This window comes from Phalacrocorax carbo, chromosome 1, assembly GCF_963921805.1.
Source record: "Phalacrocorax carbo chromosome 1, bPhaCar2.1, whole genome shotgun sequence".
Taxonomy (NCBI): domain Eukaryota; kingdom Metazoa; phylum Chordata; class Aves; order Suliformes; family Phalacrocoracidae; genus Phalacrocorax; species Phalacrocorax carbo.
In genome coordinates this window covers 212,494,170-212,521,374 of record NC_087513.1, presented here as the reverse complement: position 1 = coordinate 212,521,374, position 27,205 = coordinate 212,494,170, and positions in this window count along the sequence as shown.

Below are 27,205 nucleotides of genomic sequence, written 5' to 3'. Positions count from 1 at the left end.
GTAGTATGGTTTTAGAGGACAGAAATTTGTCACACATACTTGAAATACTCCATCGGGTTAGCAGTCTAGGAGCCTATTTTACGCTTTCTTCTAAAGTCAGGGAAAGCAGGAAAATCCTTCAGGTAACGATGGAAAAGTTGATCTCTGGAGGCAAGTCAAAGGAGACTATATTCCTAACATGAGTCTCTCAATCAAATTAGGCCTGGGATCATGTAACCTAAACACCTAGATCACCTTTCCACAATTATCCAGCTATTTCCACTCATGGCCTCCTACATGGGTTCATGCCCTAAAGATGAAGTACACTTTCCTTACAACTGTTTTAAAAGAACTGAATTTTAAAACTCACTCTGTGTAACAGCCACAGACATAACAAAAGTGTAGTTTCAACCAACATAAAAGATACAGGAGCTCACATCTTCATGCTTCTTCTGAAATCCTGCTATGAAAATTAAGCTCCTGTATTTTTTAACAAGAAATTCTACTTTATTTAAAAGTAAGTAGTAATGGGATTTATAACATTAGGCAATGAAGGTTTTAAGTGGTGTTTAGATATTATTATTTTTTAGCCCAGGTGCCATCTTTAAAATTAAATTTTTAATAACCTTTCAGAATTATAGCCTTAGGGAACTATTTTTTTAACAGTAGTTCAAAGGTTTAATGTCATGGTAAAGGCTTTGAAATATGATGTGATCCCTTTCATTCTAGAAAATTAGCATTTTAAAAATAGAATATATCATAGTAAATATAGTAACGAAGAAAAGATACGGAGCCCAGCTCCAAAAGGAGAGTGGGGAAATAAACTCAGCTATGACAATACTTTCTGAGATTTCTTCCTACATTTTCCAAACTGTAACAGTTCCAAAATGTTCACAATCATGCTGCAAAAATTTATGGTTTAGGCATGTGAGAAGGGGCAGTGTCTCTGAACTTCACCTCCAAGAGAAGGTTAGACACAACTCTGACCTTGGAAGCATGAGCATTCTCCCTCCCCTCCACCCCACGGCCGATGTCCAGCCCAGATCTGTAATGGTGGAAATCAGTCAGTGAATATAGAGATAAACTCAATGATGAGATACAGTATGGCTTTTGGAAGGTTATATCCCATTCGGAGTGACACAGTTGGTCTGAACCTAAGTCTCTGCCCAACAGTAAGGCGTTAGAAGTTTTTTTCAGTGGTTTCTTGTCTGGTCAAATTTCAGCAGATATTCAGTTACCAATGGTAGCCCTGGATTTCAAATGCTGCCTTTATTTCTCAGGATAAGGTCACTGTTGTTTGCAAAAGTAGGAGAATTATTTTGTGTCTCAAACCCCCTTCCAGAAAATTACCAAACCACTTGGATTGAAAATGTCTATAGGAGTACGCATTCTTTGTCAGTTTTTTGTCTTTCTTTTTTCAGAAAGAGAATAATAGTCCCACTAATTAAAGTTTGCTCATGCTGTAAATAAGTGAAAACAGGCTTTTAAAAGATTTATCAGGCAACCTCTTTAACAGTATTCAGTTCATCTATAAACATTTAGACAGTCCACTCCGGAGCTGATCTACATTCCTGAATGACACCAAATAGACGTCAGTTATCGTGATAATGCTCACACACTTGCAAAACAGGTTGAATCATAGTATATTGCCTAAAACAATAACAATGGCATAAAAATGATAATAACAAAAAAGTCAGCCACCTGCTTCAAGGAGAGTTGAATACTGAAATATTAAATGTATGTTCAGCAAGAAGACAGAAAATATGAATTGTCCTTCATATTTTCCTGTCTCATATATATACTGTTGCATAATTTTAAGTAATAATTTTACGATAAACTGGCATGCCGACAGAGATTTCGCAATGTTCATGTCAGTGCTAGGAGGTATACACCAAAAACCAGCTTATTGCTATTTAGTTTCAAGGTTTACGTATGGTCTGGGGTTTTTTTCTTCACTTTCCACATTGCAAATAACTGACTCTCTAGTATGGATGAGCCGTGAACCTGTTATCACAAGAACAGCAGGAGTGGCTGAAAAACAAGGAGTGTAAATTCTGGAGACACTGCCACCTGTCTTCTTTGTTTGAACTGCTAGGAAAAGCTAGGTAAATAGTGCTAAATAAATGAAAGATTTCAAAGCTTATTCAGAGCTAAAACCAGTAGACAAACAGAAGGTTAGAGACAGGAAGATGAGTTCAAGGAAAAAAATGGAATCATATTGGTCAGTTGGATTCCTACTGTTACCAGAAAAGGGCTGCAAAACAAAAGATCAACAAAAATAATACTAATAAATACGTTAATACCAGGCTAACACATTGCTTAATATACAAGAGATGACAGAAGTCATTGTTTTTAGTGGAGCTGGGCTACTCCATCTACCCAGGTATAAATAAAGGACTTGGCACCCGGGCCAAATGGAAGTAAAACAGGTGTAACCTAGAAATAAACGAACAAGACTCCACTTTTTCAGCATGCTGAATGTTAACAGGGGGATATCACACCAGAAAGAGGAAAAATATTTGCAGCTTTAATTTTCAAATTAAAATATTTATGTGCTTTGAGGTTCCCTCAGAACAGTTTTAATTTCTTTTTTCTTTCTTTTTTCCCCTTTTCTTCCTTTTTACTTTTTTTTTCCTTCCTCCAGATATAAAATAACCAAGGAGAGGAAGGGACAAAGAGGAAGAAAGAAGGATGAAAGAGAAAAAGAGAGTACAAGAACAAGAGAGGTAGAGAGAGACCCATTCCATCTCTTTTGGAATTAGAAGGAACAATCTGTGTCTCTATTCATAACTCAGCAAACTTCCTGCCTAAAATCCCATATTATTTTTGTGAACAAATTTTTTCCATAGAAACAAACTTTTTTCTTTTTGAGCAAGTTATTAGACCTTTTAGAAACAAGGCAATACTTAACATATTTTTATTTTTCAAATTGTTTATTCCCATGACAAAAATCAAATAAATATTTCGTTTGCTAACAAAAATGAAGTGAAAATAGAGTTTCAATGAAAACTTTTCTTGATGGAAAATTATCAACAATTTTTTTTCTGCTTTCTATTAACAGGCCTTTTTCATCCTGTGTAAGCCCCCTGAGTCTCTTCCAGATGGAAACAAGTGGAATAATTAATAAATGAAACTGCTCAGCATGGCTGCCAGATTTTAAATATTAAAATCCAGGCCCAGAGAGGGAAATCATGCATGCTCATGTAAGTGTGCATGAATAAGTAAGTCCAATGTCTCAGACTCATTGCCCAGGCCATGCAGTGCTACTTTATGCTTGAATATTACCAGCACACCTGGCACTGGACTTGGTGCATGCTTGTGATTTATCTGCTTCTTTGTTATAGCCAATTCTGTGGTTGACATCATCCTGTATAGATATAAATTTGCTTTCTGTGATTGCAACCAGTTGCAAAAAAACCCAAAAATTGGCAGAAAAAAAAAGCTATGTAGGGAAAGCATAACTAATATGGGGTCTGACTGTGTAAAGCAGGATAGCCCAGATTGCATTAAGAGTTTTGGCACCTCTCCCATTCAGCTCTCTGTTAGTAAGCATCATCTGGTATGGGGGCCATAAGCAACTGATTAAGAGCTTGCTTTCTCATACCAAACTTCCACTAAAAATATCTATGAGTATCTATTTTATGTTGAAGGAGAAATTCCAAGATGTCTTGTGTAAGTCAATGAAATTCATTGCATGAATTTTGGAGTAGCAAAAAAAATAACTAAGGACAAGCCAAATAATGATCTCAGAAAACTCTCTGTAAAGCTTAATGGCTTCTCTGGAATAACCTCAGGTTTATGTGAGTTTCACATAGACCAGAATTTCATATTAGATCTGACATTTTGCATCACAAAATTGTCCAAGAATAAAAAAATCTATTTAACCTGATCACCCACACACACAAACACAAAATACTATTATTTTACAAGCAAATCTCAGCTCTGCATCCTCTTTTGCAAGGCCATAGGGGAGAATGGGTTGGATAATTTGCTCCAGCATTGAATGTCTTGAACGTGCAAAGCAAAATGGAATACATCCACTTCTTCCTAGACCTCTCCCATGCTGTTTCACATGACTATGTTTAAAGAATGAAGACAATAAACAGCAAAAGATGTGTCTCTGGCTTACTGAGATTAACTAAATTCAGTTATTCTGCCCAGGATATTTTGAGGAATGCACTAAAAACAAGAGCGTAAAATAGACACACTTCACCAAGGCTATGAAATACAGTCACTCAGCATCCTGCTTTTAGTCATTCTAACTACAAGTAATCTACCAGCACCTATGGCAATAACGGTAATATTTTACTCCTTTTCCCAGTACAGAAGTTCATGCTTCACTGATCATCTTACAAAAGGGCAAGATTGTCTGCAAAGAAGGTCAAGTCTGTCTCTTTTTCAAGCGCAGGTACTGTAATGCTTTGACCATTCAGCACAGAATTTAAACTAAGTCATCAGGTTTAAAGATAAGCGTGTGTCTTTTCTCCTCCACTGCTGTATGCATAATGGCTCTTCATTGTACTCAAGATCACAGCATGGTCACCATTTAACCTCATTACTTTCTAAAGCATTTTGAAAGATGCTCAGTGCTCAGAATGGTACTATGTAAAATTGCCTTCCCACCCTAAGGGTAACTGGCAATTTAAGCAATATAGGATGTGTTGTACACTGGAAAGAAAGATAAATTAGTGGTTAGAAGAAGAAGAAGCCAACAGAGGGGATTGTGAGGTGTCTTCTCAGATTTCCTTCTGCCTTGGTGGCTAACTGCAAGGAATTTATATGTAGATCTGATGGAGAAAATTAGTTGTGGTTTCAACAGTGAAAGACTTCAAAAGATGTCCCTTCACTTTTGCTTCTATCACCTAAAGAGTGCATTGGATTTTTCTGAAGTGTCAGAGAAAAGGGGAGAAATACAGTTCCTCTCCCCAGTGAAAACCTCATCTAGTGGACATCGCTCCCATTCCTCACTGTGCCATGGTACCTCCCCAGTGTCCTTCATCCTACCTCACTGACAGCACCTAAAGTTCAGATATTCTGCACTGGAAATCTCTGTCCCTGGACGTTCATCTTGAGGATCACCATTAACTAATCAAGAGATTTCTTTCCACACTTATTTCCCTGGCCCTACATAATCTCTGTGAGGTAAAAGGCAAATCTGAACCCACTTTTGTATTGTCCTTTATCCCCCTGTTACTCCCCCCAAGTCTCCTTTGAACTTTTAAAAATGAAGATTATATGCATCAGATTCCCTCAGTAACACCTTAGGTCATAGAATACAAAGGTGAAATTAGAGGTTTATTGTAATGCCACATTTTCTACACTGTTGTTCTGCAAAGGAATGCATGTGCCTCATTACATAAAATAAGGCAAGTCCTTATTAAGTTAAAAACTAATGCAATCCATTTCCATGAAGGCAGAAAGGATTATAGATGTAAGAACACAACCACAACTTTAACTGAGATGTGGAAATCCCACAGAGCAAAACCAAGAAACAGAAAACACCAAACAAAAATCTCCAGTGTAAGAGATTTATTTTTTCCCCCTCAGCAGCAGAGGAGATTATGAGTGCTGGAGAGAGATGCAGTTTCAGCTTTGCTTCAGTAGCTGTAGCCTCGTCTTTGACAAATTCAAGAACCATAAACCAACAGTGGTGACATTGTAAGGGTGAAATTACAGAGCATAAAACAGAGCGACGGCATTGGAATGAATATTGTTCCTGACTTGCATTGCAGTACTGAAGGTGTAAAAAAAAGGTTACCGTTTGTCTAGTGCCTGACATTTTTGTCCCTTTGGGACATCCTTATCACCACTGAGAGTGCAATGACCTTGTATGACAATTTTTAGTAGAATGGTGGAGTCAAAAGGTAGAGCATTCACATGCCATTATAAATCACTTAGACATGCTTACATTCACCTACCTTTCTTCATCAATGTTCATATTAATTGTATTCACAAGCTGCCTTCCTTAATTTTTTGTTACCTATTCAAAAAAAGCAGAAGTCTTCCTGATATATGAGTCACTACTATATACTGTCAGGTCTCAAAAAACAAGGAAAAATATTAAAAAAGAAAAAGTAAATAAATTTTGCTTCTCTTCAGTTCTGATTTAGTTCCAGACCTCCCGATTAACACCATTGTAATTTAAGTATATGCCAGCTTCTGCAACAATTTTTATTTATTAGCCTTTTGCTCATTTCAATATTCATTTATAAGTTAACATATAAAGTGTGACAGTCACATTAGAGAGTATGTGGCAAAGCATAACAGCAACACAAAAATTATTTCAAAAATTAAGCTGCAGGAAATTGGACATTAACCTCCTTCACAAATATTGTGTATAATAACACAGATTTCTCTAGAAGCTTGCATCTGATTTAAGGCGTTCAGCTTCAGCTGTTGCCTTAGAAGTGTGAAACATCCATTGGTGAAACTGTTAAGATAATTTTATTGAGTTTCTAGAAATAAAAAAAGTCTACAAATCACAAGTCATGTCTATAAGTCTTGTCCAGGGCAGCTTCCCCTTTTCAAACACACTTGTAATATTGCTCCCTTTTGCCTTGGCTTCACTTAGTTTCTCTCCTTGCTATTCCAGCTCCTTATTTTCAAACCTGTATTCTCATTATGGTCATTTATTAAGTGACTGCAGTAATCCAACCTTGGTACATTGAATGCAACCAGTGAATCAAAGACTCTTCTTCCAAGGGAACATCTCTTAATAAAAGGGCTGCTTGCCCTTCTAGATAATCCGGATGCTTTGACAGGATGTCACCTTTTATTTACTCTCATTTTCTTAATCTGTGGTGATGACGACATAGAAGTCTGTGCCTTTAGTTTGAAAATTCTTCTGCAGTCCCGTGTTATAACTTTATGATTTTTACATATGATATTTTGTAATTACAAACCCAGTTAAGAGTAAGAATAAATTAGGACAAACCCAGAAGGTCAATCAGGTACAGAGCTAAAAAGTGTGTTGGTTTGGGGATATTTTGTAGACTGGTACTTTGCATGGTATTTTCTACCATGGTAGACTGGTATTGTCGCATGGTACTTTGTTTTAGCATGTTTAATTGGTGTTAAGTGTGTTTGACTGCATCAACATGCAGTGCATAAATTAACACTAAATAGTTTTCTTCCATTTACAACTAAGAAAATTTTTCCCATCCTTGATATAAGCAACTTGATATAAGAAACTAGTTGGAAGTCCAGGCACTGCATTTTGTGATGGGTATTTGATTATTAGTACAGCTAAATGTTCCTTGTTATCATACAATGCAGAATCCCAATATGGTTTCAGTCTCAAATCCAAGCTTCTGGCTATAACAACACCTCTTTTTTGTCAGTGTTCCACAGGGATGGTTACAGTCCTCAGAAATAAATCTACAAGTCCAATGTGAAAGGCTAAAAAGGTGATCAACGCTGAGTTCCTGAGAATTCACAGTGCTTTGGATCTTGCTTCAAGCATAGGTGCTGCTCCTAAGAAAAATCTCTTGGCCACAGTCCTTTTACCAAGGAAAGGACCAAAATACCTCTTAAGAAAATGCCACTCACTGTGCAGACAGAATTTATCTAGGAACTATTGACGTCTACAGAAATGGGAAGTAGTAAAGTTTTTATCATGACAAGTTGTCGTTTTTCTTGCATTACTCTTTCAGGTTCTACATTATTTCCCGATTTGTGTACCATGAGATACTGGTGATCACAGTGACTAACTAGTAGTAAATAGCAGTCCAGTCATAACCATGAGCAAACTACTACACAGAGGAAAGAAACATGGAAGGATGACCCCTCTATAACTACCTGTAAGACCTCTCCATATTAGGAACACCGTGGTGCCATAACAGAGAGTTATTACTGCGTTGGTACCGCTCTTTTTATACATGCAGAGAAAGAAGAGGGCTGGCGTTTGTTTGTCATGTTCTATTTAGGACAGAGATATGATGTGACAAAGTAAGAAGCAACTTATGTGACATCCTTTGGTTCATAAATTCACTCCCTTAATTTTCTGTGTTTTCCTCAAGGCAGATTGCAAGGTACTGTCCCAGATCGCATTAGGATAAACATTGCTTCTTTACTAAGTTTTCTAGTTAGAAATACATTCTTCAGCTACAGACAAAAGCTTTAAAGTACTAAAAGCAGAGGAGGTTCTGATCAGTGGCTTCTCTGGCTGTCAAAATGTCAAGTTACTTGCATTAAAGAAACTAATAGACTTCTGCTTGCCATGTCGTTAGCAGAGGCATGAGCTAATTCAAAGAATAAACGTTTCCTTTGGACATTTGACTTGTTAATCTTTCAAGTTCATTTCAGGTACTTATGCTGTTGCTCATTTTCCATATTCAAGCTGGAATGGAGCCAAATGACTCATTTGTGCCTAGTTTTAGGATTATTTTTTTTTTGAAGATGAAAAGCCAAGAAATATTATTTCTAAAAACATAGAAGAGCTTTAGAAATACTAAATTCTGATTTCACAACTAACTTGGTCCTAGAAAACAATGAATTTTATATTTTAAAGTCATTCTGGAGAATTTAAATCATATCTTTAAGAAAAAAGATATCTGCAAAATGCAGAACATGTTTTATTTTTCATTTCAGGAAAATCCCCAAACACACAAAACCAGAAAAAGCAAATTTGCTTCTTCCCTCCCTTTGAAGATAATTCTAATTCAAAATTTACTATTTTCAGTCGTTCAGCTCAGATAACATCCATGAGTATCTCCCAATCAAATCCACTCTAAGATTCTGTGATTTAGGTGTTCTAAGTATGAAACAAGTCTACATTTAATTATTTATTCACTAGAAACTGAGATGGATGGATAATTTTTCAAATTTCAGAAAATTAAATAACTGAATTTTTCTGCCAAATATGTAAACCTCCATAATTTATGAACAAGAACCAACATTTATGAACTGATAGAATACACAAAATCATTGAGTCAATGGAAAAATAAATTATAGCACACAAGGTGATACTAGAACAAGTATATTAATGAGCCTGAGATATTATCCTGGAAGTCATTAAAAATATTATTGTCTCGTATTTATCTGATCTACAAGATAAAGAATTATTTTTATAGTTTTATAAGAATGATCAAAATTAAGAATTTAAATATTTTTTAGAAAATTACAATGTTGGTTAGATAACTCTCTTTGCATCAAGTTTATAATCTTGGTCTAAATCTTGGAGGATACTTATACTTTTCCACATCTACATATTTTTACATTCTTGGGAAGAAAACAGAGGTAAATTCCAAATTTTTTGCTTTAGCTCAGACAGAGAAGATGCAAAAAACTTGAAGAAAGTTAACTGGAAACTGGATTTATCCTCATTCCCTAATTAGTCATGCTGGAAAATTCTTGAATGCTGCATCCCCACCCCACTAGTGCCTCTGATTTTCCTTCTCATGGGCAGATGGTGCTACCAAGAACTTACCGCCACATACCAGAGAAAGGGCTGAGAATGTACACAGGACACCTAACTTGAGCTCCGAACCCCAAGCAAATAAACTTATATTTGCACTAAGGAATGAGAAAAAAGTCATCAGCAAAAGCCAGAATCTCAGCAACAGGTCCAGGGCTCAGACACTCAGTTTCCCAGCTGCTAAAGCACTTTTGAGCAAACAGATTATGCAGCACAGTCTGCAAGAAGCCACTCACTTCTGATAAGGTTCCCTCTCCGAGGACCAGAGCATAATGTACTCAGCCAAAGCAGGGCAAATATTGCCAAATATCTACTACAAAATTCTTCTGAAAGTCAGAGGTCCTTGATCCCTCAAGGACTGCTGGTGGCAACACTGAATTTGCTAGGAGGAATTTATAGGGCAAGACTGCAGCATTCTGCATTATGCTGGAATGTGTTTCATGTGCAAGTTTAACAGAGTCCTTCTTAAAGAGATATTGATATGTCAGTCACTAATTGAAACTACAGTTATAAACTTCTTTTTGCCACATTGTATAGCCATGATTTGCAATGCAAAAGTCATCATTACACCTCAAGTACACTGTGCCTGATCTTTATTTGCATGTCTGATGCATGGAAATTAGCAGAAAGATAAAAAATCCAACAGAAAGCAGTGAGAAGAGGAGATGGTCACAAAGGTTTGCTTTAGCTCCAGGAGGCTGAACAGCCCTGAGTTTAACTGTGGTCAATGGAGAAAGATCAACATCTTCAAAGGGCAGTGCTCAAAATTAGGCTCCTGCTCTGAAGCTTTCCCCATTTCATGAAGGAATCTCCCTCTGCCGACTAACTAGAGCAGGACTCTTCGGAGTATGGCCACATTACTTTTAGGGAATGTCACTGAAAGAGGTCATTCAGAACTCAATAAACATACACCTGCAATGACTGTGCAGACAGATGTGTCGCCACTTTCAAGAAGCTTCTCGTTTCTCTTTGTTGAGTGGGGTTTTTATTTTGTTTGCTTTTTTCTAGATCGCTTTTCAGATCTGTTGATGTACTGTATTAAGTTTACACAGCAAGGTTTTGGTAGTGGGGGTCTACAAGGTTGGGTTCTGTGAGTAGCTGCTAGAAGATTCCCCTATGACCAATAGAGCTGACACTAGCCAGCTCCAAGATGGACCCGCTGCTGGCCAAGACCAAGCCCATCAGTGACGGTGGTAGCACCTCTGGGATAAGTTATCTAAGAAGGGGAAAAAGCTGCTGCACAACAGCAGCCAGGAGAGACAAGTGCGAATATGTGAGAGGAACAACTCTGCAGACACCAAGGTCAGTGAAGAAGTAGGGGGAGGAGGTGCTCCAGGCGCTGGAGCAGAGATTCTCCTGCAGCCCCTGGTGAAGATCACGGTGAGGCAGGCTGTGCCCCTGCAGCACGTGGAGGTTAGCAGTGGAGCAGAGATCCACCTGCAGCCCATGGAGGTTAGAGGTGGAGCAGATATCCACCTGCAGCCCCTGGAGGTTAGCGGTGGAGCAGGTATCCACCTGCAGCCCGTGGAGGATCCCACACCAGAGCAGGCGGATGTCCAAAGGAGTCTGTGACCCCATGGGAAGCCCACTCTGGAGCAGGCTCCTGGCAGGGCCTGTGGACCCCTGGAGAGAGACGCCCACACTGGAGAAGGTTTGCTGGTGGGACTTGTGAACCTACAGGGAACCCACGCTGGAGCAGTCTGTTCCTGAAGAACTGCACCCCAGGGAAGGCACCATGAAGAACTGCAGCCCTTGGGGAGGACCTGTGTTGTTTCATGGAGGACTGTCTGCCATGGGAGGGACCCCACGCTGGAGCAGGGGAAGAGTGTGAGGGGTCCTTCCACTAAGGAGGAAGGAGCGGCAGAGACAGCGTGTGATGAACTGACCCCAACCCCCATTCCCCATCTCCCTGTGCTGCTGGAGGGGAGGAGGTAGAGAAAATTGGGAGTGAAGTTGAGCTCAGGAAGAAGGGAGGGGTGTGAGGAAGGTGCTTTAGGATTTGGTTTTATTTCTTATTATCCTACTCTGATTTAATTGGAAAGAAATTAAATTATTATCCCTGAGTCAAATCTGTTTTTCCTGTGACGGTAATTGCTGAGTGATCTCCATGTCCTTACCACAACCCACAAGCCTTTCATCATATTTTCCTTCCCTTGTCCACAGGAGGGGGAGTGATAGAGTGGCTCGGAGGGCACCTTGCATCCAGCCAAGGGCAACACACCACATATACAATAGCAGCATTTAGGCTGACAGCTTTTCTGCGTGCACCAGACACAGACTGAAGACATGAGTACATTCAATGTAGGGTAAACTGTTCCGCTAGATGCAGTAATGACACAGCTAGTGTGACAGGTTAGGATCCCAACAAGGCAGTGGAAAGGCGAATGAGATGGTTAGGCAGTTACACGTTCCACCTTAGCTTATGGGATGCCTTTCATACTGTTTTCCTCAGTAGTGTTAATTTGTAAATACAGCTTGTCTTCCCTCTGTGCTCACCTAACCCTTCTGACAGGAGCTTTACATGTCAATGAACTTTTCCTGTTCCCTACCTTTTCTTTTAGTGCTATGCCTATAATTTTAAGATTACTCCATCTGTACTGCTTACAGAGATCTGTTCCAGTCCTGTCAGTGAATTAGGCCATGTTTTGACCAGGCAAAAAAATGACTTTTTCTCTATTAGATTGTTGAACAAGTTAAAATCTCAGTGCAGTCGAATCATATGAAGTGTTCCCTTTAAATTTTGATGTAGTCTCTGTGAAGGGTCTTGAAATGCAGAACCAGATCGCAGCACGACAGTTAGAGGCTAAATGTATCCCTTTGGGTTTGCATCTATCTTTATTCCCCCCTTTGCAAAACTCAGTTAGGAGGAACTTCTCTACCTGTTCTCTACCTTAAGTACTTCAGTACTTAAGTGCAGGATATAAGGGATATTTTTCTAGGAGAAATAATTAGTTTATTAGTGACTCTAACAGCATTTTAGAGGTACAAACATAATACTTCAGAATTTCAAAGCTGAGTCGCATTTGTGTCTTTAAATCTGTAACTGTTACTCCCATTTCTGGTTTTAGAACAGAGAATAAAATCACTTCATTGGTACATTTCTGAAAATTCTATGCAACAGCAGAAGAGAATTCAGTATAAAATCCTTGAGAGAAGTAGAAGGAGAAATGCTATTATCCATTTCAGTAAGAAACACAAAAGATAAGTCAACCCACGATGGATTAAAAATAACAACCCAAGATTTGCTAAAAATTATTCAGTAAGAGTTATGAAACCAGATATTTTTGCTTAATTAAAAAATATTTTTAAAATGCTAAAAAACAAATATTTTTTCCTAAAAAAATAACAAGGAGAAATCATTAAAATCAATGGGTGTCTCAGTGAACTTTGTATCCCATGCCTCAGAAGTTAGAATTGTTTTGTAGTCCCACCTAGGTACAGCCATGCATTTCAGCAAGGAAGGTTTAAAAAGAGAAGAAGAGCTTACCTATGTCACCAATTTCCGTAACTGCATCAATCACATCTTCACTTCCAAGTCATCGATAGATTAATGTTGTCTGGAGGAATATAGTGTCCTGTAATGACAAGTTATATATCATATGAAAAAGGAATCTATCAGATTCAGACATTAATAGCATACAATAGCCCAAACCAGGATCCAGAACATTGTGTTCATCTACTGTTTCTACGCAGATGCCTACAAGGCACGTATTACTCTTGTATGTTGTACCTACATAACTACGAAGTGGAAAGAAAATTTACATTGTAATATGGGTAAAATATATTCAAGGTTAAGCATTAACCTTGACATTAAAGAGCTGTTATTATTTTTTACAGGAGCTGAAGGAAGAAGAATAAACCAACAAACACATTACAATATCCCTAATTATCTAAAATATACTTTTACATGTCATGTCATAATTCTGAGGTCACATATCTTGAAGACTTATTGTCATTTTGATATAAAGTCAAAATTCTTCTCCTGCTGTGGTGTTATATAAAGATAATTCCTCACTTCTAATATCAAGAGATACCAAACATAACTAGGAGAGGATTTAAAAAAAATCCCGTTTTACTGCTGGGGGGGGGAAAAAAAGCATGAGCCTAGAAGGAAAAAGAAAAGGGAAGATCTCTGCAATATTTAAGTGGACTTAAGTTAATGGACTCAAGTTATCTTCTTTTCAATTAATGTCTCAGGCTTCAACATTGGTCTTTGACATTTCTGTTAAGTGCTCCAACAGTGAGTTGATTAACTACTCTGGGCTGAAATTCAGCAGTTCATCAATCTGTCTCTTACACACATATATGGAAATTCAATTCTGGACTGAAGAAACCTACCAGGATAAAAGTTTTGTTAGAATTGGCATATTTCAGTAGATGACTTTGGTTTAGTGGAAATGGATTTTCTTCAATGGGAAAACTGTCAGAAAATTTACAACCAGCATTAAAAATGAAGCTTTGACTTCTATTGATCCCAAACCACAAAGCATTCTAATTAAACTTCAAATCACTGTAGTTAAGATTTGGCAAGAACTCTACATTCATGACAAGTGTAAGCAAAGTACTTCTTTTTGCATTTCCAGAAGAACTATACGGATACAGACCCCCCTTGTATTTTGCTGAATGAACAATTGCTGTTTTCAAATCTCCACATCTCGTTGTCTTTCTAGGAGTCTTTAATGTCCTCAGAGTACTCCTGCAAGCCCAGAATGACAGAGTTGTAGAACATTTTAGGTTGGAGGAGACCTCTGGAGGGAGGTCATCTAGTCCGACCTCAGATCAGGGCCTGCTTCTAAATTTTTTAAACCTAGTTTCTTTTATAGTCCACTACTCTACAAATTCCATGAGATGTTAATTTATGTTGTGCACACATACTATTCTACTGTTTTGCAGGGGTACTGTATCACAGGATTAAGAGAAAAATGAGATCAGGTACTGTAGCACAGAATGGAAGATTAGAAACAAAGAAGCAGAATTATTTTAGCCTTTAAAAGTTGAATCAAAATTAATTTGGGACTCATGAAACACTCCCGAAGTCCAATGAAATTTTCCCAAATAAAACTGATTTCTTCAAAATAAAGTAATATTTTGCCATGTTTCCACCAACTGATTTAGATCATTGGTTGGCTTGTTGGCTTCCTATCAATACCTGCCTCTCAGTTTGACTATATAGAGATCCTAGGGCTGCTATGCCCCTATGCATCTTCAGCTCCTTTAGTACATACCTTTAATTAGAATGGCTAAACCTGGGCCTTATGTCTTCCTGAACCCTTGTATTCCTTCTTATTTCATGGGATAATAAGGCTGGATATATTTCACATAAGTAATTTTTTTTCCAGGTATTTTTACTATTGTATGATTTTGGAATAATCCCAACTATGCAGATTAAGTTTTGCAGTGTATTTTCCTATGTTATGTAACTGCTAGTTACTAAAGATGTGCATTTTTGTCAAATAACAGATTAAGTCAACACTGTATTTGAAAAAAAAAACCAAAAAAATTAAAAAATGTGAAGTATCAACTTCCAGAAGAAATATTGGAATGCTTTGATTAGCAAGAGGACAAATGAATTTGGGCAACACAAGTAAGTGGACTCTACATGTTGTATTACTTTCCACTGAGTAAAGAGGACATGCACAAAATAAAAACTAGAAAAATTGTTTTGTATTATTCTAGAAATTATATGACTGATGTTTCTTCTTCAATGTTGTGACATTTTGGAAAGAGTTTTATTTTTCTTCTTTCCATAATCATTGAAATAACTCTAAACAAACTGCTGTGCATTGTATCACTCACTTTAGTAATTTGCAGGCATTTACAACTACTAAAAACAGTGCCACCCACAGAGAAGACTGCTGTTTAATTATGCAAGGGCAAGCCACATTTTTCAGCCTGAATGAGGAAAGTAAGAGCCATGTTGGATATTAAGAAAACATATCAGGTTCAGAGGTCTGTAATTAATCTTGTCAGCGCATGAGGCTGGCTAACCTATGTGCAGGAACACAAGGTCTTGGCACATTTCTCTTCTATGTGTGCAGAGCCAACCGCAGTCATCTGGGATTTGAATGCATTAAAGTGATTGGACATAGGCTTGGTCAAGTTCTTGAATATTAGACTGCATTCTTCGAGGTATTAAGTATTTACACCATCAGTTCATAAATTGTACAGAAAACAGGCAAACGGAACACATCTTTATTAGCTAGCCTAAAAGGAATAACAGACATTTCTAGAAGACAGTCCCATCTTACCATCAGTAGAAGCAGAGAAATTTGCTCTGCGGTTGATCACAATGTGCCTGATGGATGGATAGAAAAGTCAATGTAGCACCCATAAATACAGTTTTAAAACAACATTGCCCTTGTTTTATAAAACAAGTGCAACAGCATAATTGAATACATTTACTTGTAGAACCTCTTAACGCTCAAGATACATGTAGTGAAATTGACTGAAAATAAATTAAAATAGATTAGTTTCTTTTATTGACCTTCACAAATGTACAAACACCATACATGATGGTTATGATGATCCTTTTATCAAAGAAATGCTATAACCAAGCATGATGCAAAGGCCACTGCAATTAGCAAGGCTCTCTCCATTGATTGCATGGAGCCTTCTCTGAGAAGTCCAACAGTAGGTATGTTTTAAGGAAATCAATTGTAATGATTAAAAAGACCTAAATTTCCCTTTGATGTTCACAAAAGAAATATTCTGACTGCAAATATGTTTCTAGTTTAATTTTCTTAGTGGGAACACATAGGTACCTCAAGAGAACCATTCATACTTAGGAATTTTTATTGACTTAAGCTGCCTACATCAGAGGGAACCCGAAAGATAAGGAACGGGAAGGCATCTAATTTTTGGTGACTGAAGGGAGACGTGAGAAATGCCACCTGTGCTACTTATGCTTGGCATGCAGGGAGATTTTTGGTGTTAGAAAGCTCTTTCAGTAAAGAGTATTATTTAAAAAAAAACAACTTTCCACACAAAACTGAAGTGCTGTGATTGTGCATAACACTGTGCAGTTTCATAGAAAACAATGAACTGTGCCACTGTTACATTCACAAATAAATTTTTCTATAAAGTTACATTTAAAATGATACAACTTGCATGTATCAATAAAGTTGTTTGTTCGGGTTTTTTCTTAGAAAGGAAAAAAATACAAAAAAGGAAAGAAATTAATGAACCTGGAGATAATTAATCTGGAAGTCAAGTTTGTACAAAAAGTCCCCCAAAGTCCTAAATATTTCCATCAAAGGTTCTACTTCTACAAGAAAGCAAAAGTAATTTAAAAAAAAAGAAAAAAAAAAAACAAACCCCAAACCAACCAACCAAACAAAAAAAAAAAAACAACAAAAAAGGCAAAATAAATGTTAGAAAGCACACTTGGAAATGCACATTCTGTTTCTCAAATTCTTCAAAAGTTTACATTCTTGTAGAAAATAAACTATCATAACAATATGTATAAATTTTGTCAGTTTATAATATTTTGATTCTTTTGCCTTCCTTCTGAAATCAAATGTAGTTTGCAAATCTTGAAGACACTGCCAAAGCTTTAACTTTCACAGTACATCAGGATATTCTGTCACCACAGGATGTTCTGGACATGGCTGGAAGGTGGGCTTTGTGTTGTGTCATTTTTCAGTGTCTCAGCACTTAAACAGCTGATTATCTTAAGAAATTCAGTTTCCCACATGACAATATACATGGCACATTTGAGTTTTTACCCATACATGGATCCAGTGAACCAGTATAAGCACCTCTTCAGACATTCAAGTACTGTATAAAGTAACAAAGTAATTTTACAGTTTTTTAAATTAGTCACTAAGAAGGTAGAATCAGACTTTCCCCGTCCACTAAAATTTCATGCAAAGTTAACATTTGTAACTGATCCTACTGATAACTGTAGCCTTTGAGCACCTAATAACTCATCTGAGACAAAATCAATCTTTTTCCAAAAGTTTTCTATGAGCTCCATCCTTCAGAATTGCCAGCCGTGTAGAACAGATTTCTATTTAAATTTCTCCTCTGCTTTCAAAAAACTGAGTATGAACAAGATCAGAAACATATGTTCTCAGGTGTCAATTTCCCCAGCTCTAACAGAGGTAATAAAGTGAAAAGTGAAAAAGATAAGGTAATTACCACTACTTTTTCGTAGCTTTTAGAGCAGGTTATGAATGTACAATTTACTGCCTGTTCCGATTATTAGAGTGATTCTCGGTTACAAGAAGAAGCCTATGCTTCTTGCACATAAAAATATTTAGATTAATTTCATAATTTTGGAAGCAATGATGTACTTCATAAGCAATGATACATTTCCACATCAAGATTAGAACTGAACCCTGAGCTGATTCTCTTGCTTGCTCCCAATGGTTTCCATGGGACTACAACTTCAGTTTCCTTGACACGTTGGTCTGGTCAGCAACACTTGCTCAGTAAAAGTGAAGGAAAGCTAAAAAGCATGACTAAGAAAAATCTGTTTTTTAAATCAGACATTTTCAGTTGTCATAAAGTGGGGTCAGTTCATTTTGGACGTGAAAAGGGGCAAGGAAAGCGGGAGATGCGACAGTTGAGGAACACCCAGATCCTGCGTTCGAAGAAGCGTGGAGGATGTAGTAAAGCTTTTGTTCCGCAAACCTATCAGTTTGCCCATCACTCCCGCACATAGTAGTGTTTTTGAGTTCAAAAGGGAAAACCTGCATATAGAAAGTTATCCAAGTATTAAAGTGATGTCAGAGACCCCACATTTGTTTGAGCTCTAAGCTGCCCAAATGTCGTTATCAAAAACTCTCCAAGCCTTGAAACCACTTTTTTATTTTGTGGGAAAGATTTTAATGGCCCAATTTCTTGTGTCCACAAACATGTTTAATAGCTTCTGAGTTTCTGAACACAGAAAAATATACTTAACGATCTAAGACAGCAATTTAAATAACAGTTTTAAACTTTAGCCTGCTCTGTAATGTTTCTGAGTAACTTAATTGAAACCTTTTTACCTCATTAATTATTAAATGAATGTATTTTCCTTACAACTTGGAATTTTACTGACCCAGTCTACATGGAATCTTGCAGCTACCTTGCACATAGCAATGAAAAGAAGTTATGAAGTGCCGAGCTGACTAGTTGTTTTAAATAGTTGCTTTATAGTAACTAAGCTGTGGAACTGGAACAAAATCAGTTGTATCAGGTCAGACAAAAGACATATACCCTACTAGGACACGTAATAAAGTATATATACTAGAAAACAGTCTAAACTAGCGCAGTCATACACCGGTACTTCTCTACACACAGTCATCCAGCCTCCTGGGTACCAAGGAGCTCCTGAGCCACAGGTGGTGTCTTCGTGTTTAATATCCCTGGATTAATTTTTTTCCTCAACAAATTAGTCCAAACGAATTATTTTAAAGCCTGTGTAACCTTTAGAAATGCATGTTCCAGATACCTGGATAAGTACTACATAAGCTAGCCAACACTGCTGTAGGTACAAGTGCTATATCGTCCTGGGATTTCAGTACCTTAAAAACTGAGGAACAAGACTTTGCCTGCTGGGAACTGACGTTTTTTCCTTTCCCTCAAGTGTTTGAATTCCTCATCACCATGTTATGCAAAGCACCTTCTCGGTAGTACTTGGTGTGATGCTACAGTCAAGGATCACACTTTTACTGTAGCTGGTGTTGAACCTTTTCATATATAAAGAGTATCTGGAATACTTCCCAGTCTATACATCTGCCCTTCTAATTTAGATTTCAGTGAATAAGGTTTCACTGGGACACTACAGGGATGACTAAGAACCTTAGTACCAATGCTACACCACTTTGACTCCCTGTCAAACCCCACAGGCCATACTTTAAAGAAACTCAGGCAGATGGATGGATGGTCAACAAATATGCGACAAAACACTTCTAGATATTTGCAGTTTGACATGTGCTAGCCTTTATCCATCTGTAGAACAAGCCACCTGCCAGTTGTTTGAGTGACATGACTGGCTAAGCATTGCTAAGCACTCTGTCATAACAGCAACAATAATACTGCCAAAAAAAAAAGAAAAGTTGTATACAAGGTATGCACACTGATGGCTTTTGCAGACAAAAAGCACAAATTAAGACTCGGAAGAAAGCAATCTTATGTTGCCAAAATATTTATTCATGGCATACATTATCTGCACAATTCAGAAACATGTAGACCACTACCATATTAAAAAATTTGCTGACAAGCTGTAGAAAATGCTATAACCCTCTAGCGTCTACGCACTTTCTTCGTTACTACGCTGAGGTAGAAGTATATGCATACATTTTCAAAACTAGTTATATAGCTGATTGTCAACAATTCATTCCCTAGCATTTCTGCTGCATATCCTTCATTCAATTAACCCCAGAGCCATCAACAGTTGGAGGCAAATATGAAAATAAAATCTTTGCAGCTTGCAGTGGAAGCAGACCTCATTTAGTAACATGTGTGTCTACGGCAGTAATGGTACCTCTCTAGAAAGATCAACTGGCCTCAAATCATAAATGGACATGTGACATCAGGCAATTTTCCTTGTTCTAATACAGATTAGGTGTCTGTACAAGGCTTTAAAAAACCTTCCAGTTCCTGTTTTCGAGACAATTCAACAAATTCTCTCCATGATCTGTCTGAATGCACTTTGAAACTTTCAACACGTGAAAGATTTCTATTTGCATTAATAAAATTCTGTATCTGTATTCATAAAAGCAGAAGCATTTTTATTTCCAGTCATTTTTCCTCAACCCTTCAGCTTTACCAGTGATATTACTGCATCTTAGGGTTATGCAATACCTAAGTGATGTGCAACTGAGGAACAGTTTAAGTAGGTGACGTATATGGGCATTAACAGCTTCCCTTCAAGGGTAAGCAAGGTACACTAGCCTGAGTAGATAAAGCACCAATGCCCTCTTCTGAGACCCTAACTAGTTTCAATGTCCCTCTTGGGATGCTAAGTCCCGTAACATGGTCTAAGATCCCTTGTGCTAGAGTACAGAAAAATTAAATGTTCTTTTATATAGGCGCTTTTGGCACTCACAACACGTGCAAGTATTAATGGGCTGATGCTCAGTGACAAACTCTGGACACTTCCTCTTATTTCTTTTCAGATTACATTGAAGATAAAACAAACACTCCCCATCTCCATCTACTCTTTCCTTAGAATAAGGAAGATTACAGACAGAAAAATGCCTGAGAGGCAGGTATTGCTAAAAGCTGAATTCTTCCATAGCAGTCTACAAACAGATATTGGGGTTTCTCCAGCGACATCACATCAAACACAGTGCACACAGGTTCATTTAGACCTGCATTCCCGCATTCTTTGTTTGATAAACATGCCCTGTGCCAAGAATGCAAACTGTTCAGCTGACAAAAGCAGGCACCCATAACACGTTCAAATGAAATCTTGAGAAGCATAGGAATAATAAAAAGCTATGTCCAGGCATACAGAAGCCTCATTGTTATTATAAGCTCTGCCCACTCTTGCAGAGAGCCTTCTTAGCTATACATTTCTACCAATAGTTTCCTTTCTAAACCTTATTATATATTATTCATTACTAGACTCGAAGTCCCCAGTCAGGATGTTATTATGTTTTAGAACTATGCTGATGATTTTCCTCAACTCTCTGAATTCAGAGGTACACGGGGAAAAGACTTTATTACATTGCCAGGTTTATTGCAGTGCAGAGAGTTGTGAGGCACAGAAAGGAAACAGCCGCTTTATTTCTTTTCCTCACAGTTTTGGACCTTTCCTGCCAAACTGTGAGAACAGGATTATGCAGCTGCTAGAGGTCCCCAGTCAGAAGGAAGACTCTCTGCATTTTCATTCTGCACATTTCTGTTAGCAGATGCTCAGCTCGGTACATTTTACGCTGTGCAGATCAAACCACAACACACAGGTCTTGAATAGAATTACCAGTTTTGCAACTCCACTGGAGAGGTCTTTGGTTACTAGCAATTTCCATAATTGTTAATTCTACCCATACATAACAGACTCCTCCAAATAAAGAGAGGATTACCCAATATTGATCTGTTGCTTGCCAAACTCTAGCCCAGGTCAGACTGAAATAGCAGAGATGTAATTCTCTGAAATGAGGGTCTTAAAATGAATTTGTGATAATACTAGTTTGCTAAAGTGATATTATACTTGCATTAGAAACAGAGCAACAATCTGAAAAATTAGCATAAAAAACTGGAGTCTGGTGCAGCCCAGGAGCACAGTAGTCGAGGGCTGAAAAAGCCTACATTTTCACTTTTTGCATTAAAGATGCTGGGACAAACCTTCAGTTTTTGCAAGTTCTTGCCCAACTCAAAGAAATTAATACAGAAGTGAGATTCTTCAGTATAACTACCTCATACATAATGAACACAAAAGCACCTCAATTAATATCTGAGTTTTACTTTAATATTATTCTCTCCTGCTGAAAGAAAAAGGAAATTAATTTACACTGAGGATGGGTGTCCTTTGCTTGGGCTGGTGCTGGACCTTACGGATTCTAGGGTGGCTCTTATGTCTAGTCTGAAATCATGAGTTTATACACATATGAAGTTTACCTCATTGTCTGCAAGACATGAACAAAATGTAATCGCGCTCTGAAGTTTGTTTAACTCTAGGAATGTGTGGGCTCTGGGAGCAGGGAATATAGTGAGCTGAAAATTTGCATAAAGGGAGAAGTGTTGGGAGTGAAAGGTGAGGAAGAGGATTGTGTTTGCAGAACATGATTTGTCCACCTGTACAGGGGCTGGGGCAGGTTAGGCTTGCCTTGTGCTATCTCAGCCCAAAGGAAAATTTCACCAATCTCCTGTGTGGGAGTTCCCAAAACAAGCTACTCCACAAGTGAAGTTTAGGGATCTAGGGAAGGAACAATTATTGTACCTTGTAAGATTCTTTCTACAACAAGTTGCAATCATGTTGTTTGTGCTGAAATATGGGTTGGGAAAAAAATAAACAAACATACAAAAAAACATCCCAACCCTCTTTTTCCCAAATATTTAAGTTTAGAGAGAAAAAAAAAAATCCCTTGCTAATGTTTATGACAAATGAAGAAAATGGAAGCTTCAGAAAGATTTCTGAGACTTGCAGTGTCTGTTTTGGTTTTTGCAATAAAGTTGGCAAAATACAACAGGGGACACAATGCATTTTTACAAACAAATGTTTTGTTTTCAGTGTGGTGTAGCTGTAACTGAAATATCAAAGGCAAGAAAAAGGAAGCACAGTGGAAAAGAAGAGGTTTTGAACCAGAAGGAAATTTAGCAGAATGATCAGTACTATGGCTCCTTCACCAGTACAAGAGGAACCTCTGAACAATGAACTGGTGTCAATAATGTAGCAACTAATAAGGAAGCATATATAGAGAGAAGGAGTTTAGTTTAACTTGGGAAAACAGGAACGTTGCCATGAGAGTGGCTGCAGCTTTTACATTAGGTGTTTTACCACTGCCCCCAGTAAAGGTCCCCCTGGAGCTGGCCTTGGACACGGTCCCCTGATGATACCTACATGCACACTCACTCACACATACACAAATGCACTCTGATGGGTTTGACATCTGGACCATGCTCATATTCCTGTTATCTGATGCAGTGCAATTTGTTAAGTAAATGTGAAAAGGATATGTTTTGTGCATACACCAACAAACAGAATCAGATTTCAAGTCATAAGCATCAGCTTTTGGGCGAGGGGGGGAACAAAGCAGATAATATGTCTGAATTAATTTCAGACTGAGAGAACTGCTATTAAGGTTCTTCAAGAAAGTAAAGTATTTAAGATAATGAAAATCGTATTGCAAATGTTCCTAGTTTCATTTGTTTACTGCCTTCACAAACTACTCCAAAGAACTTGTTAATGAAAACTAATTGGAACAGGTTCTGTGTCCATGTCCAGTTTCTTTTATAATTGCTGAAGTCACTGATTTGGCATGAAACAGCTCTTATTTAATCTGTCTGATTAAAAAGGGCACTTTCTCTTGCTGTACTCATTGGAGTGGAAATGAATTGTTCACTGCCATGCGCCAGGCTGTTCCCTTCATTTGATAAACCAAAGGATTAGGCAAATTGAGTCAAGGATTCTTGAGGAGTCCTCCCTCCCTCTGTTCCCTTCATACTATAAGGCGAAAAACTGCACGGATTATGAGACCTCTTTTTAATTTTTTAATTACCTGAATTAATTCAGCTGTCAGATTGGACTGAATTTATCCCAGTCAATTCTTGAGTAAATTGTTTCTTCATAACTATGTTCCTGTTTGAAAGGAGGTTGCAAATTCCCTTGTCTTAAAGAAAAGCTCAATACAAAATGCAAGAAAGTGTTTCATGATGAAAATGAGAACTGTGGGGCTGGAGAGCCCTGGTCTGCTACTGTCTGACAAATGATGTAAATATTAACAACTGCGTGAAGTGGAAGGAAACTACTGGGTTTATTTGGCAGTGCACTGTGCCAGTGGCATTGGCTGCAAAACTGGGAGGGAGCAAGGACAGCTCAGGCCTGAAACAGTTGTGAGGTTATCATCAGGGCAATTCAGACAACCTACAACACAGTGAACAAGAAAACTCCATCTTTAGCCTGAAGATGGAGCTGAAAATGGCCATTTATACAGAAAGGCCATGCTTTGCAAAGCACTTGGGGGAAGAAAAACCTTTCACACAAAGCTCTGCAGCAGGATGCACCAGAAACATTATAATAAACCTGCTTCTAGTGCCTGTGAACACTTGGGATGCTCTTGGGACTCTGAAGTCCTCTGCAGCTATCTTGTCTCTGTTCTGGTCTGTACCATCCTCCCACCTCCTGCAGTATGTTTCCACCTTGGAAACACAAACCTCAAGGCTGAGGCTGCACAGCAGCTTTCAGCGTGACTCAAAAACTAGAAGAACCTACAAAAAGGTCAAAATCACTCCCATTAACAGGTGTGGGTAAATACGTGGCATCATGTCACAGCAATCACTGCTTGTGCACGTTACCTCTAAAATACGGAACAGGTGATCAGGCAGTGACGAGAGAGAAAGAAGAAAGAAAGGAGAAAACTTCATCTTTCCCCCCCAACCTTGAAGACCAAAGGAAAAAGGCTGAGCAGAATAGGAAAACCATAGAGTTTCAAACAACTTTAGGTGTCACAAAAAGAAATAACCTTTTATAATTTTTGCTCATTTATTTGTTTTTCCCACTAAAGATCCACAAAAGATCTCCCTGCTGTTAAACTAATAGGTGTTTTTTTCTTTTTTTCTAGGAAACACACAAACTACATTTTCTGGAATGGAAAAGTTCCCTCTCATTCTTTCCACTTCCCAAAAAAGAATTAAGTCATGATTTCCATGCCTAAAAATGACAGCAATTTCAGGTCCAAGGAGCATGGGCACTTGCAGAAGCAGCTAGAAGCCCACACAAAACAAGCATAATGTAATTTTAAGAGGTGAGCTGCCTGTGGCAGAGATGTGGGACCTACCAGTTAACATGCCAAGTACGAATTAGAAAGGAGTTAATGTTATTTTTGGCAGAATGCCTTAGCCTCAGCATGATTTGATAAATCGCTTGCTCCCCTTAAAATAAAAGGCCTTATCTTAACTTTAAAGACTCAATTTACTCCAGTGTGTCAAATGTATTTAAAATATCACCTCTCCTCTTTCTAGCAGCTTATCAGTGTCCCAGACACTGACTCCTGGAGACAAGAAGTCTGCAATATTCAAGCTGACTCATTTCTGAACAGGACTAAAATCCAAGCTTTCTAGGAACTGTGAGTGCTTTTGTTTCCTTGGAGATAGGGTGACCACTAGACCACTGAGCTGAGCTCCTGTAACCCCAATCTAAACAGCTGTCACACTTCCCAGCAAAAAGGAGCTGGAAGCACAGAGGCAGATGTAGTAAAGCAACCCCATCCTCTTCCAAACACTCAGGCCTTTTTTCATCCTTTTGCAAGAAATTTGGTCAAAAAAATGCTCTGATGCTTTGTGTTTAGTTCTGCATTGTTTCCAGAATAACCGGATTGCATACGCAAATCCTAACAATCAGGGACTCTTTCATTAGATGTGTTTGGCTACTGTCATCTGGCTTTCATTCCCTTGGGAAGCTATCATCTCAAGTGTGATCATGCTCCTCCTTGCAAAGTTTTTTGCATAAATGCATCTTCCATGACTTAGGCCAATCACAGTTTATTTGTAGAGTTAGATTAAAAAGAAAGGATCTTGTCTCTCATACTTTCCCCAGAAATGGCTCTTCCTGTTGACCTGAAAGTATGAACAGAAGCTAGAACCAAAACCAGTTTTCTTGTTCAATATTTGGAGGTACCAATTCTGCAATGCATCATTTGCTAGTGAGATTCTTTTTGAGAGCACCATTAACAGTTTTCTGGCCCTGTGCTTGTTTTTCCCCATCCTGTCAAATTCTCTCAAGAAAATTTCTCCTATTTGTGCTCTTCAGATCCCTAAGGAAATAGGGAGCAGAACCCCAACATTGTGTTGGGCCATGCATGGAGGTCATGCTTAGTATTTCCAACTGGGTGTTTATAGGTTCCTCTGGACAGCTACAGCTCTTCCTCACATGAGACGGAACCGCTACAGCTTTAAGATGGTTTGGATACTTCTATTCCAAATCAGGCCGAGGAAGGAAATGCTTACGGCTCTCAAACCCCTCAAAAGAAACCATGCCTCAACACAATCACAAACCAAAGGTTGCAACGTTAACGACAAGCTGTGATATTGTATAACTTAAAGTGCACTGGTGCTATCTTATTCCTTAGTTGCAGGAGGGACTTTTTCTAATAGAGCCCTCCCTGCACACCCTTGCAGGCAATAAAGCTGAATGAGTTTTCGGTAATAAGCCGGTGGGCTACAGTTTGCATTGCACTGAATTTCTCTTGTGTTATTATCTGTTCTTAAGGCAAATTTGACTCTTAGACCTTCTGCAATTCTGCTGAAATCAATTGGACTGCCTGATGAGCAATTCAGAGCTGAATTTAAACCTCTGAGACACAAGTGGTCCCTAACTAATTAACCTACAAACATTATTGTGTGTTGAAAATTTGCCAAGGCATAGTCTGTATTGAAGATCCAAATCCATCAACATTTATGAAGTTGTCTCCTTCTTGATTAAAACTGTATTCTCAGATACAAGCTTCCTCAAATAAGTGCTGAAAAGCAAGAATTTGCCCTATGAAATATCCAATGGTAGAAGGGCAACGGCTAAAGCAGTTAATAAACAGAAGCATTGAGGTTCTATTTTCCTTGCCATGGTTCATAATATTTAATAAAGACAAATCTGAGGGAGTTATTATTCCTAAAATAGCACTTAGTAGAAGGGGTTCTGTGTTCATGGCATTGCAATGCCTTACAGCTTGAACAGCTTTGACCCCTACCACTCCTAAAAACTTGTTATAAACTTTGACAGCAGACCTGACTTAGCTCTGCACATGCACCTTATTTAGCAATATGGCAGTGAAGGGTAATTTATATCCCCAGAGTCACCTTTTTAATACTGACCACACCACCAGCAAGACCAGTGAAACCCCCATGAGAAACCTCAATGATTTGAGGAAGCATCAGTCAAAGACAATGCTGCTGCAGGAAGCATTTTCATGGGCAAAACCTGATTCTGAAAAAGGATCCCCTTTTCAGCCTTATAGGCTGAAATAAATTTGTATAGGTGTTTAAAAGGTAGTGGAGGGGAAAAGGAAACAGCACTTTCCAAATGATAAAGTTAGATATTCATTATCATAGAACCACATCATCATTAAGGTTTGAAAAGACCTCTAGGATCATCAAGTCCAACCATCAACCCAACACTACCCTGTCTCCTAAACCATGCCCTCAAGTGCCACGTCTACATGTCTTTTA